The sequence below is a fragment of the Arvicanthis niloticus genome, chromosome 10, assembly GCF_011762505.2.
Source record: "Arvicanthis niloticus isolate mArvNil1 chromosome 10, mArvNil1.pat.X, whole genome shotgun sequence".
NCBI classification, from domain to species: domain Eukaryota; kingdom Metazoa; phylum Chordata; class Mammalia; order Rodentia; family Muridae; genus Arvicanthis; species Arvicanthis niloticus.
The window spans coordinates 82,589,429-82,602,168 of record NC_047667.1 but is presented as its reverse complement, the minus strand read 5'-3'; the positions used below and the strand labels follow the sequence as shown (position 1 = coordinate 82,602,168).

General features: G+C 38.1%; 1 pseudogene; it reads right to left on the bottom strand.

The window, feature by feature from the left end:
- Positions 1–7,420: 7,420 nt before the first annotated feature.
- LOC117715948 (elongation factor 1-alpha 1 pseudogene) lies at positions 7,421–8,824 on the bottom strand (annotated as a pseudogene).
- Positions 8,825–12,740: the final 3,916 nt, after the last annotated feature.

The following is a 12,740-nucleotide window of genomic DNA, read 5'->3' as shown; positions in this document are numbered from 1 at the left end:
GAATCTTTGCTGTAGATTGTATTCTTGTGGACAAGACAAATTTTGGGTAGAAAGGGTTTTGGTTTAGTTGGTGTCTTTAACTCTCCACTGGGGTTCCTGCCTGACTACAGGATGTGGCCTCTTCAGGGTCCATATCTAACTGCTATACATCTCAAGTAAGATCAACCCCAGACTCCTTGTTATCCTCCAATTTGTGGTCTCTGGCACATCCTAAATATAACCCCTCCCCCAAGCCAGCTGCAGATTTTGATTCATTTCCCTCCTCTGGCCCTTGCTTGTCTCTCACCACACTTGTTCCTGGTTCTCCCAGATTCTCCTTTATCTGCTCTCCCATCTGGTTCTCTTTCTTCCATCTGCCTCCTATGATTGCTTTATTCCCCCTTCTGAGTGAGATTCAACCATGTTCATTTGGACCTTCCTTCTTGTTTAGTTTCTTTGTGTCTATGAAGTGTAGTGTAGGTTTCCTGTACTTTGTGGTTATTATTCATCTGTAAATGAGTACATACATGCATGTGCTTTTAGGTCTGGGTTACCTCACTCGGGATAATAGTTTCTAACTGTATCCATTTGCCTGCAAAATTCATGATGTCCTTGTATTTAATATCTGAATAGTTTTCCTTTTGTAAATGAACCACATTTTCTATATCCATGTTTTGGTTGAGGGACATCTGGATTCTTTCCAATTTCAAGCTGTTATAAATAAAATGGCTATGAACTTAGTGGAGTCCCTACTCTAGGTCACCTACCCTCACAAAGTCTCTCCCTCCAATTTCTTCTGTTTCTCTTTTGAGAAGATGTGGGCCCTTGGATATCTCTACACCATGGTGCATTAAGTCTCTGCTGGGTTAAGTTCATCCTTTCCATTGAGCCAGACATGGCAGCCCAGTTCATGGACCAGATTCCAAAGATAGGTAGCAGCTTTAGGGACAGCCTCTGCTTCAGTTGTTGGAGGACCATCATGAAGACTGGGCTGTACATCTGCTACATATGTGCCAGGGGACTTATTCCAGCCTGTGTGTGGTATTTGGTTTGTGGCTCACTTTCTGAGTGTCCCCAAGAGACCAGGTGAGTTGAGACTGTTGGTCTTCCTGTAGAGGAGTTCCTATTCTCTTCGGAGCCTTTAATCCTTCCCCAACTCTTCCATAACAGTTTCTAAGGCCCATTCAATGTTTGACTGTCATTTTCTGCATCTGTTTCAGTCAGCTGCTGGGTAGTGCCTCTTAATGGACAATTATGCAAGGCTCCTGTGTGGGAGCATAACAGAGTATCCCTAATAATGTCATGAATTGGTGCTTGTCCATAAGGTGGGTCTCCAGTTAGGTAAGTTTTCATTGGTCATTCCCTCAGTCTCTGTTCCAGCTTTAACCCTGGATTTCTTTTAGACAGGACATATTTTATTCTCTGTGTGTACTGTGTTGTGGTTGAAACTGATTCTTCAGTTTTCTTCTCATGCTCCCATACAGTCCTCATTTGGTCTCAGTCCCTAAATCATGAAAGAAACAGTATAAACATTGGCTATTCAATGCTAAGCTATTTTGCAAGCCTGGTGGTTCTATATTTTTAACTTTATATATTTTGTTTTTTGTTTTCTAGACCAAATTTCTCTGTGAAGCCCTTCCTGGGATGATAGTAGATATAGAAATCACAGAAGCCACCTGACGTGGTTTTGTAAAATAAGCACATGCTTTTGTGTACCTCTTCATCATCATCTTTAATTTTAAAATTTAGCCAAATATATAGGTTATATTTTATTTCTCTGGATGGCATATGTTCGTGATATCAATACTGCCCGAGGCTTCAGACTCATTGGATTCCAGGTGTATGTCCTTCTGCCTAACTCTTGTGTTTGTTTTGAAATTTTTAAATAAATAAGAGTATTATGCCTGTGTGCATGAATATGTATACCATGTGTGACTCATCTTTACTGTTGTCAGAAGATGGCCTGAGTATTCTTGATGTTGAAGAAATGGGTAGTTGTTGATCCCCATGTAAATACTAGAAATTGACTACCATTATGTGGAAGACCAGCAGAAGCTTTCCACTCCTGAACTATCTTTCCTGCTCTATGTTCCTTATTTCTGATCAACATATAAATTACTAATATTTTCATCTGTCCATTTTTAATTCTTTAAACATGCATTCCATTTTAGTAAAATTTATTAATGTTGCTGTTTAAACTGGCTCACTTCATGTTTATGCAAGATGAATACAGAACTGCAGTGAATGTATAATTCTTTGTAGGAACTTCAGTAAAGAACTGAGTTCTCTCATTTTTGTTTCCTTGGTTGATTTTTACAGGGGAGTGAGGGTCTTAATATGTAACTTTTGCTGTCCTGCAACACATCCCATAGACCGCCAGCATCCAGTTTAATGACATACACCTGCCTGTACCTCTGTGATTTAAGACATAAGCAAATACACACAGCTTGCCTATCATTTTTGTAGTTAGTAATTGTTTATACAGCTTTTCAGATGTTTGCTCAGTACAGTTGATCTGTTTCCCCTGCATATTTCTCAGTTGCCATTTGTTTTGCAAGGCTATATTCTATTTAAAGGATTCAGAAGCAACACAAGTGAAACTTATAATTCAATTTTCTTCTAAAATGACAGAATGATTAGGTTTTAACTTCTGTTTCAGGAAATAAGTGGAGGAAGCACCAGAATTACATCACTACATTGTCTAGAAAGTATACATTTATTTACAGTGATGTCACTAGCATGCTTTGTGTTGTACACATGTGTGTGATATTTTAGGATGCAGTGACTTATGATGATGTGCATGTGAACTTCACTGTGGAAGAGTGGAATTTGCTGGATCCTTCCCAGAAGAATCTCTACAAAGATGTGATGCCGGAGACCTACCGGAACCTCACTGCTACAGGTAAGACTGTGAATTTTGTTTTGCTTTTCAAAATAATGGAACAAGTGATTCTTAGTTATTGATGATCCTTTGTTATTTCAATTGAGAACAAGGAAGATTAACCTGAATAAATCAGGTTCAGTGCTGTCAAAATTCACAGTAACTTGAATTTTACCTAATTTCCAATACTATATCATTCATTTTCTGATACTGTGTTTTAGGTTACAGTTGGGAAGACCATCATATTGAAGAACAACATCAAAGTTCTAGAAGGCGTGAAAGGTAGTTTTCATGTTCTAGCTGATACAAATATGCCTGTGAGGAATTTTTAATATGTTCTGGAAGCTCTAACGAAAAGCAAGTGCATAAAAAAACAGTCCTTTAAGTATAGCTATGATTATAATATTCTCACAAAGCCATGTGCCTCAATGTCAGTTATCTGATTTATGTTTGTAAGATGAATGTTATGCATTCCTCTAAGGAAGAAGACATGGGAACAATGCCTTAAGAGACACCTTTAAGCCGGGCGGTGGTGGTGCATGCCTTTAATCTCAGCACTTGGGAGGCAGAGGCAGGCAGATTTCTGAGTTTGAGGCCAGCCCAGTCTACAGAGTGAATTCCAGGACAGCCAGAACTACACAGAGAAACCCTGTCTCGAAAAACCAAAAAAAGAGACACCTTTAATTGATTTGTAGCTCCATTAGAGCTTTGCACACATTAATTCTATTTTCAGCCATGTGTCAGTGCCATAGGGACTATTATTCCACTGGAACTGTAAACTATGAAAAATTGTCTTCTAAAGTGGCCTTGATCATGTTACCCAAAAGGTATATAATAATTCATAATGAAGAAATGGCTCATATACTAGAACTTCCCTAAACTTTGAGGCAGATGCCACAGTGTGTGCAAAATCCCTAAACATGTTTGCTTCTTCTCCCAAGTCCAGCTTCTCTTTTAGGGCCTGACATGATCTTGTATTGGCCAATTCTCTGAATATCAATTTTGTGTCTTGGCATTTATCACTGATAAGAGAGAGCATATCCTATATGAGAGAAAGACAAGTCCTGCAGATTCAAACTTGCACACCTACAGTGTGAGCCTTCTTGACAACTACAGTACTCACTGTATCATTATACAAGGCTGCAGAGTTAGAGCTGAAGGAAATTGAATTGTACTTGATCCCTCCACACATATTTTTTCCAAGTGGTGATGCATTAGTATTAAAATATCTCCTATATTCTAAGAGATTAGAACTTTTGCTGGATCTCAGAGGCAAGTTAAAAAATATACCTTGAGGTTATTTAATATTTAGGACCAATAATCTGCTGTATGCTCAATTTGTTTGTTTAATATTCCTTGAAGAGAATATTATAACACCCAACCTTATTTGCCTTGGCCTTCCCATGTAATCAATCTTTACAACCTTAACTAAAATAGAGCATAATATTGAGTTACATAAGCTGACATGAATCTGAATCAAGAAAAGTGTGTGTGTGTTTATATGTGAGTATGATATGGTAATATTTAGTCCAGAAAACACATTGAAAGCAACCCTGATAAGAAATATCTACCATGAGTACTGCATGCAGCATATAAATATTGCTTGATAGCACATTGCTTACTCATACTCATTTGTTTATTATCTGGACCAATGGGGCCACTTAGAGTAAAAAACCTAGAGTTTAAAACCTTCCTAAAGACTTCTGTAAAGTATCCCTTGTTCTTTCTAAATGTGATAGTTTTTTATCTGTTTAACAAATAGCCAAACTTTTTACTAGTGTCACAGGCACAGGGAGAGACATGTATACATTTTTCATGTTGAACCACTTGAAATTCAAATGAAAGCATTGACAAATACTTCACATTATAAGAATGAATATCCTAAAATCCAATTGTTGTTCATGAAAGGAAATCTCAGACTAATGGGGAGTTCAATGAAGAGGCTGACAGAGGGATGTGAGTCTGAGGTGAGTTCACACGTGCCGCTTGCTCTCATCTATAAGGTAATGTCTTTGCTTAAACCTGTGGAAGAGACAAGAATCTATTTCCTCTTATGCTTGCCTTCTATAAATCAGTAAAGTTTAAATAGAACATTTTTTAAAGTGATATTTTACCAGCTTTTTCCTCTCAAGTCATGAGTTGTCTAAAGGCTCTCTCAATTAGTAAAAGGATTTGAAAGTGCTGATCCCTGTCTGTTACTCTTTTTTTCTGGGAGACCACAGAAGAGAAAAGAAATGATGCTTACTAGAATTGAAGCAGATAGTTCACCATCTTCACAAATATACTCAAGGGACCTTCCAAAAATGTGCCCAGTGTTTGGGGCTAGCATGTCCAGACAAATGTAGTAATGGCCCCGTTAAAAAATCCAATTTATGAAAGAGTGTCTTCTTCTGTTTCCTTTGAATTTGAGTGCCCTTGCTGACTTTGAAGATGATGAGCTGCAAAGAAGGGCTTGAGAGAAAGCTCTTCATGCTGAGTGTGACCTCTGATTAACAGCCAGCAAGTAAGCAAGGCCTCTGTCCTATAGCTGCATGAAACAGTTCACTCACTGCCCACAACCAGAAACGATTTAGAAGTGGCATCCTCCCCAGCCCTGCTCTTCTGATTTCAGATGATAAGTAGCGAACACAATCATCTCTATGGACTTCTGACTGACCCACAGAACTATGAGATGATACAAGGATAATATTTTAAACCCTTCTACTTGTAGTAATTCACTAGCTAAAATTAGAAAACTAATATAGCCCATTGAAGTGCAAGCCATAATTCCTTAAGTGTTTTTTAATTAGAAACTCTGGAGGTAGATGAACCCAAACATGAAAATATATGAGTGTGTGTGAGGTATCTGGTGGTAGAGGAAAATGACTTGACTTAGATGATGTGGTTAGCACCCCTTTCTGACAGTTTCAGAAGAGATGGGATACCTCTTATACATACAAAAAAAAAAAAAGCAAGTAATTTTTAAAAACTGTGTCCAGTTGTGATCACAGTTAAGGTTTTAAAAGATCATCTTCATCTGTTTCTTTTTACTTTATATTACAAGTTCTGGGAATTCTCCACACTCAATTTGAAACATGTGCAAAATTCACAAACTGTAAAGGGTTAAGTCTCATATGCAAAGGGGCCTGAATATGAGAAAGATGCAGGTGACAGCCACTAGGCAAGAATTGCCTCTTTCCATCTACAGAAAAATTACTGTCCAGAAAAGGACACACTTGCAGAATAGTCGACTGATTATATCTGCCTAGACAGAGTAATCGGCCCTTAATAATTCTGCATCACTAAGGTCTGTCAGACGATTCTGGGCCAGAAGACTGAAGATTTGATGCTCCAACGTTTGGTAGTATAGGGACTGTCCAGGTGTTCAGTGGCCTCTATAAATTAGCTAAGTTTTAGAAGCTATGCTTAGTGCTTTTCATAATTCCAGTTAACTCAGTCATTCTGGATTTCTTATGGGTTGAAGACCTATAGTTTCATAGACAATCCTGGCTATTTACTTTGAGAGAAAAGATCTGAGTGGATGGTTTTCAGCTGACATTCATTCTAAAGCCAAGAAAAAAGCCAGGTTCAAAACTAAATGTTTTAGTTAGGAGAGATGACAGAGGTTCTGGTTAGTCAACAAAATGATGGACTGGGTATTAGGACTATCTTGTACCTCACTGGTACAATTAGGAATAATTATTCTCTAATTGTATTTTGAGAGAAAAGTTTTATTTTAACAGGAAGGGTGATATGTAGGAGGAGCTAAGGGGGAAGGAGTACCGAGAGGAAGAGATGGAGGAAGGAGAGGAGAAGATGAAGGAGAGGAGAAGCTAGGTGATGAGAGAGAGAAAGAGAGAGAAAGAAAGGGGGGGCATGGAGGCAGATGTTCATGTGTCTCCACCAGTCAAAGATAGTTTATATATCTAGGTTGGGTATTGGGTTACACTTCTGATTGAGCATTACCAAACTTATAAACCTTTAATTAACATTTAATAAAAAATTATAATTGTGTAAGACACTATAAGGAAATTGTAGTTATGTGTTGACTAACAGCCAAGAAACTTATTTTTAGGTAATTTTATCACCTTAGGAACACCAGAGTTTATGTACTCATAATAGGATGATAATCCCCTTTCTAGATAATTAATCCCAAGTGATCATTATTATGTATGCAATTTCTCATTAATCAAAATATTACTGTTCAGAGCATGGCACTGAATGATTAAAATGAAAAATTGTTACTGTTAAAAAATATTTTCATTTATAAAAAAATAAAATAAATATTTTCTCATTAAACTTGTTTTAATGGGTCTCAAAATTCTGTGACAGATTTTTGGTCAAGTTGTTTCCATTAAAAAGTCCTGATTTTGAAAACTAAAAACTTAAAACTGCCACCACACACACACACACACACACACACACACACACACACACACTGGTCCACAAAACATTCTTTCCTTCTGAAGGTTTTACGATGCATTGTTATCATTAACCAGTCTTTTACTGTTAAACTTAAATGGCCAACTGAGACAAACAGTTCTGAAACCCTTCTTCTACCATTGATTAAGACTTGGGTGGCAGGTGTTAGGGATAATATTCATTTAGCCTTCTGAGCTTTCGGGGGAGACTTGGTGACTTTGCCGGCTCCAGCAGCCTTCTTGTCCACAGCTTTCATGACACCCACAGCAACTGTCTGCCTCATGTCACAAACAGCAAAACAACCAATTGGATAGTCAGAGAAGCTCTCAACACACATGGGCTTGCCAGGAACCATATCAACAATGGCTGCATCATCAGACTTCAAGAATTTGAGGCCATCTTCCAGCTTCTTACCAGAACGACGATCAATCTTTTCTTTAAGCTCAGGAAACTTGTATGCTATGTGGGCTGTGTGACAATCCAGAACAGGAGCATAGCCAGCACTAATTCGGCCTGGATGGTTCAGGATAATCATCTGAACAGTGAAGCCAGCTGCTTCCATTGGTGGGTCATTTCTGCTGTCACCAGCAACATTGTCACGTCTAACATCTTTGACCAACACATTCTTTACATTGAAGCCCACATTGTCCCCAGGAAGAGCTTCACTCAAAGCTTCATGGTGCATTTCAACAGACTTGACTTCAGTTGTTACAGTGACTGGAGCAAAGGTAAGCACCATGCCAGGTTTGAGAACACCAGTCTCCACTCGGCCCACGGGGACAGTGCCAATGCCCCCAATTTTATAGACATCCTGGAGGGGCAGTCGTAGAGGCTTGTCAGTTGGATGAGTTGGTGGCAGGATACAGTCCAAAGCTTCCAGCAGCGTGGTGCCACTGGCACTGCCATCTTTTCAGGTGACTTTCCATCCCTTGAACCAAAGCATATTAGCACTTGGCTCCAGCATGTTGTCACCATTCCAACCAGAAATTGGCACAAATGCTACTGTGTCAGGATTATAGCCAATTTTCTTAATGTAGGTGCTGACTTCCTTAATGATTTCCTCGTATCTCTTCTGATTGTATGGTGGCTCGGTGGAATCCATTTTGTTAACACCGACAATTAGCTGTTTCACACCCAGGGTGTAAGCCAGAAGAGCATGCTCACAGAGATACCATGCTTGGAGATACCAGCTTCAAATTCACTAACACCACCAGCAACAATCAGGACAGCACGATCAGCCTGAGATGTGCCTGTAATCATGTTTTTGATGAAGTCTCTGTGCCCTGGGGCATCAGTGATAGTCATGTAGTATTTGCTGGTCTCAAACTTCCACAGGGAGATGTCAATAGTGATACTATGCTCATGCTCAGCTTTCAGTTTGTCTAAGACCCAGGCATACTTGAAGGAGCCTTTTCCCATTTCGGCAGCCTCCTTCTCAAACTTTTTGATGGTTCCTTTGTCAATTCCACCACATTTGTAAATCAGGTGGCCGTTTGTGGTGGACTTGCCAGAATCTACGTGTCCAATTACGATGATGTTGCTGTGAATTTTTTCCTTTCCCATTTTTGCTTTGAATTAGCAGTGGCTTTCACAATACCTGCGTTCTGATGGCAAACCCGTTGTGAAAAAGAAAAAGGCCACTATAAAACTTTAAATTCTCTCTCCATCATTCCCTGAATATTTAAGCCAAAAAAATTGTTCTTTCTGTAAGTTGCTTTTAGTCATGTAGTATTATCACAAAAATAGAAATGTAAATAATGCCTCTAAGATTCAAACTATTATTCCTCATTGCACTTCCCCAGCAGTAAATTATCTCGAGTGTTGTATTATTTGTAGAAATAAATACTTATTGACAGGGATACCTATTGATGTACCTTCCATTAAGCACCACTCACTAAGATCAAGCATTCAAATATATAAACCTGTGGAGTCCATTACTATTTACACCTCTGTATCCATTTAAAAACATCTTGCACCAAGAGCTAAAGTGATCAAGTGATCTCCTGTGAGATGGCCTACCATCCTATTTAGCTACAGTGGGTGATTTCTGGTGTGTCAAAACCTGGGACTTTGTCCCAGGATTGCTTACTGCTACTGATGTGCTTTCTCATGTTTGTCATTACCATATACCTTTGTTATTTGACATTTTGTGAGTAGACTCCAAGAGACCCTAAATGCCTATAATAACATGGTGTGATTGCTTCATGTGTGAGAACCCACTCTGTTGGTCAAATTTCTTGAAGATCAACATGAAGTTGTAAGTTCTTCAGATAATTATGTTGAGATAAATTAATGACTTCATGTAATTTCTAACTTGATTTAAATAGTTTTATGAAGTTATCTTGATTTATATGATTTTGAAAAGTTAGGGTAGAAAATATAAAATTAGGAAATTAGAGCAGTTGATAGAAAGTTTTAAGTTAGAATCAAGAAGAAAGTGTGCCCTTTCCTTCTAGAATGGCAAAAGCTGCTTCAGTCAAACAGTTCAGTGAGTATTCATGCATTAGAAGCAGGTAATTTTGGAGTTTTGGAATATTGGGCTTTATGCATGCTAACAAACATTCCACAAACTTGTGATGCAATTATTAGTATATAAGATACATATATACATAAAGAAGTAGTAGGTTTTATATTTATCAATCAAGTCTATCTATCTATCTATCTATCTATCTATCTATCTATCTATCTATCTATTTTCTTTCTTTCTTTCTTTCTTTCTTTCTTTCTTTCTTCCTTCCTTTCTTTTCATCTATCTTTCTTTCTGTCTACCTATTATTTATTTTATTTACCTATTGAAGGTAATGAGGCAAGTAGATATGTAGGTATGTATGTGCTCTTATGCAATAATGTGCATGTAGAGATCAAAGGACTACTTATGGGAGTTGGCTCTCTCCTTCCTAGTGCAAATCTCTGGGATTAAATTTAATTCATTAGACTTTGTGGGAGATATATTTATCCATTAATCCATCATATCATGTGTTTAGCATGCTCAACACTTTAAAGCCTCTGAAATCTATCTTTTAGAAATGGAAATACTGTGTTCTCACTTAAACCTTAGTTTTCCACCTACATTTCCTTCCTGGTGAGTGTTTGCATTAGAACATTCTGGAGATGAACAAGCACTATCATATTGTTCATACCTAATAAATATTCTGTCTATGATGACTCCTCAGTTTCTCCACTGTTAGAACATTGATTCACATCATGGATTGTCTCATTGGTTGGATGTGGTTTAGACATGGAAGATCCTATACTGTGAACCTGTTCCTATGATTAAGAGAACTGGGAAAATTTTCAAAGCCTTTAAAGAAAGGAAGCCCACAGAGTTCCTTAGGTTAACTGAAAATATGCCCTCAGAAACTATTATGGCATGTCTGTTTAGAACCTTCATAATTTCCATTTGAGGGAAAAAAAAAAAAAAAAAAACCAGAGTGTGCCTTCACCCAGCCTGTCTGCATTCTCCTGAGATGAGATCTCATCTGCCTACCAATAACATTTGCCATAAAATGATAACTTCATATGGTGACTAATTTTCAGAGCCTGGTCCATGCTGTTGACCACTCAGCTTCCAAAAGTGAATTAGAATCATTTCTCTTTCTTTATAACATTTTTCTGACTAAGGTATTTTGTTTCACTCCTGACAATATGCTAGTACATAGTGGCTCTGTTAAACTTTCAGCTCTTTCAGATTACTTTTCTGTGCATAAATACATTACTTGACCTTTAAAGTGAGCATTAGAGCATATTTGTTTCTGTTCATCGTTAGGGACAGCCCTGCTTATACACTGAAGGCCTAAAATCAGCTATCAGCCTAAAATCAGCAATGGGCCTGGCATTCATGCCTGCTAACACAAAGTCTCGGGTCTCTATGGAAAAACATTGAAACAGAGGGCTATAAACTATTATAAACAAACAGTTTTTGTTGATATCTACCAGCCTGAGTAGTCATAGACCTTGTATTTGATCCCTGTCAACCAGCAGTTGGATTAGATACTGAAACATTTCCACTTTCAACCTTATTTCCTACATTGCTTAGATAATCATGTTGCTGTTAACTTTTGAACCTTGTGTCTCAAGCAGATAGGTTGCCTTCACACAAGATCTCTCTCAACAAGCACGGCCACTCTGTATCCCAGATGGGATGGAATTGTGTACCCCATCCAGCTGCTGGCACTGCTCATTTTTATAAACTAAAAAAGGGGGAACTGTGCCCTTCTCCCCCCCATGCCTTGAGCAGGCCTGAGAGAACTTGTTTACCACAACAGACCAAGTGATAGGATCTAGGTGGAGTTACCCACCTTGGCTGCACAGAACACAGAAGCAGAACTGCCCCTGGGCTTGCCTTGAGACATCTCTGACTGTGACCTAGAACGGATTATGGATTATCCCACCCATCTCCAGCTGAAACCTGGAGGGGTTGTGGGTTGGGCCTTCCCCTTTAAATTGAGAGCTGAACATTAAAGCTTTGAGCCTTGATCAGAGAACTTTGTCTTGGCTTCATCTCTTTTCACCCTCTATCCCCTTTCATTCCCAGCCCCCTTTTCAGGGGAACCCAGTTGACTTGTGGCCACAGGTGGCTACAGTTCATTACCATTCCCTACCTTTTTATTCTTTGTCTTATTCTAAAATATTTTATGTTGTCTTTAAGCCTATATTAATGTTTTGTAGGTTAAGTATTATATATTTTTATGATGTATTTTCTGTTTTCCAAAATGTTCCCTTGCCTCTATGGAAATTATAATTGTACAAACAATTAAACACCCATGATGTAGCATGATTAATAAAATAAACTTTCTTCTGCTCTCAAAATGATGTTTCCAGTCCCTTTTATTCTTCAAATTGCGTGGATATCCATAATTTACAAAGTTTAAGGAAGCCTATTGAGTAAAAGAAAACACACACACAAAACTGCATGTTCCTGTCTACATCTTCCAAGGTGGTGCACTGAGTACTGATATGCTGTTAACAATTCAACTCTCTGGAGCCTTACTGATCATGTATGCTTGCTTCTGTCTATTCCAATTTTAATTAATTGTAAAGAAAGCTTTGATAGGTTAGGTTTTCTTAGGTTTCCTTCTTAGAAAAGGTCATATTGATGGGGATGGTGTGAGATAATTTAGCAGTTTGAATTCCAGGATTCAGATGAGCCCTGCATAAATGAAGTAAGAATAGCAATAATACTATGCCTTTACTCTGACAGTAAGGATTTTCAGTAAGAACATACACTGTTTATCATATAATTCTGGAAATAAAGGAGTTAAGGAAAAAAAATTCAGGAATACCTATGAAGTCCATTTGAGAGTTTTGCCTAATAAGAGTTACATGAGCAGAGTAACATAAAATGTGGAGAAACTTCACAATATACATTTTCACATTATCTATCAGTGTGTATCTATTGATCGATCTATCCTATCTCTCTCTCTCTCTATCTATCTATCTATCTATCTATCTATCTATCTATCAATCATCTATCGAGTTT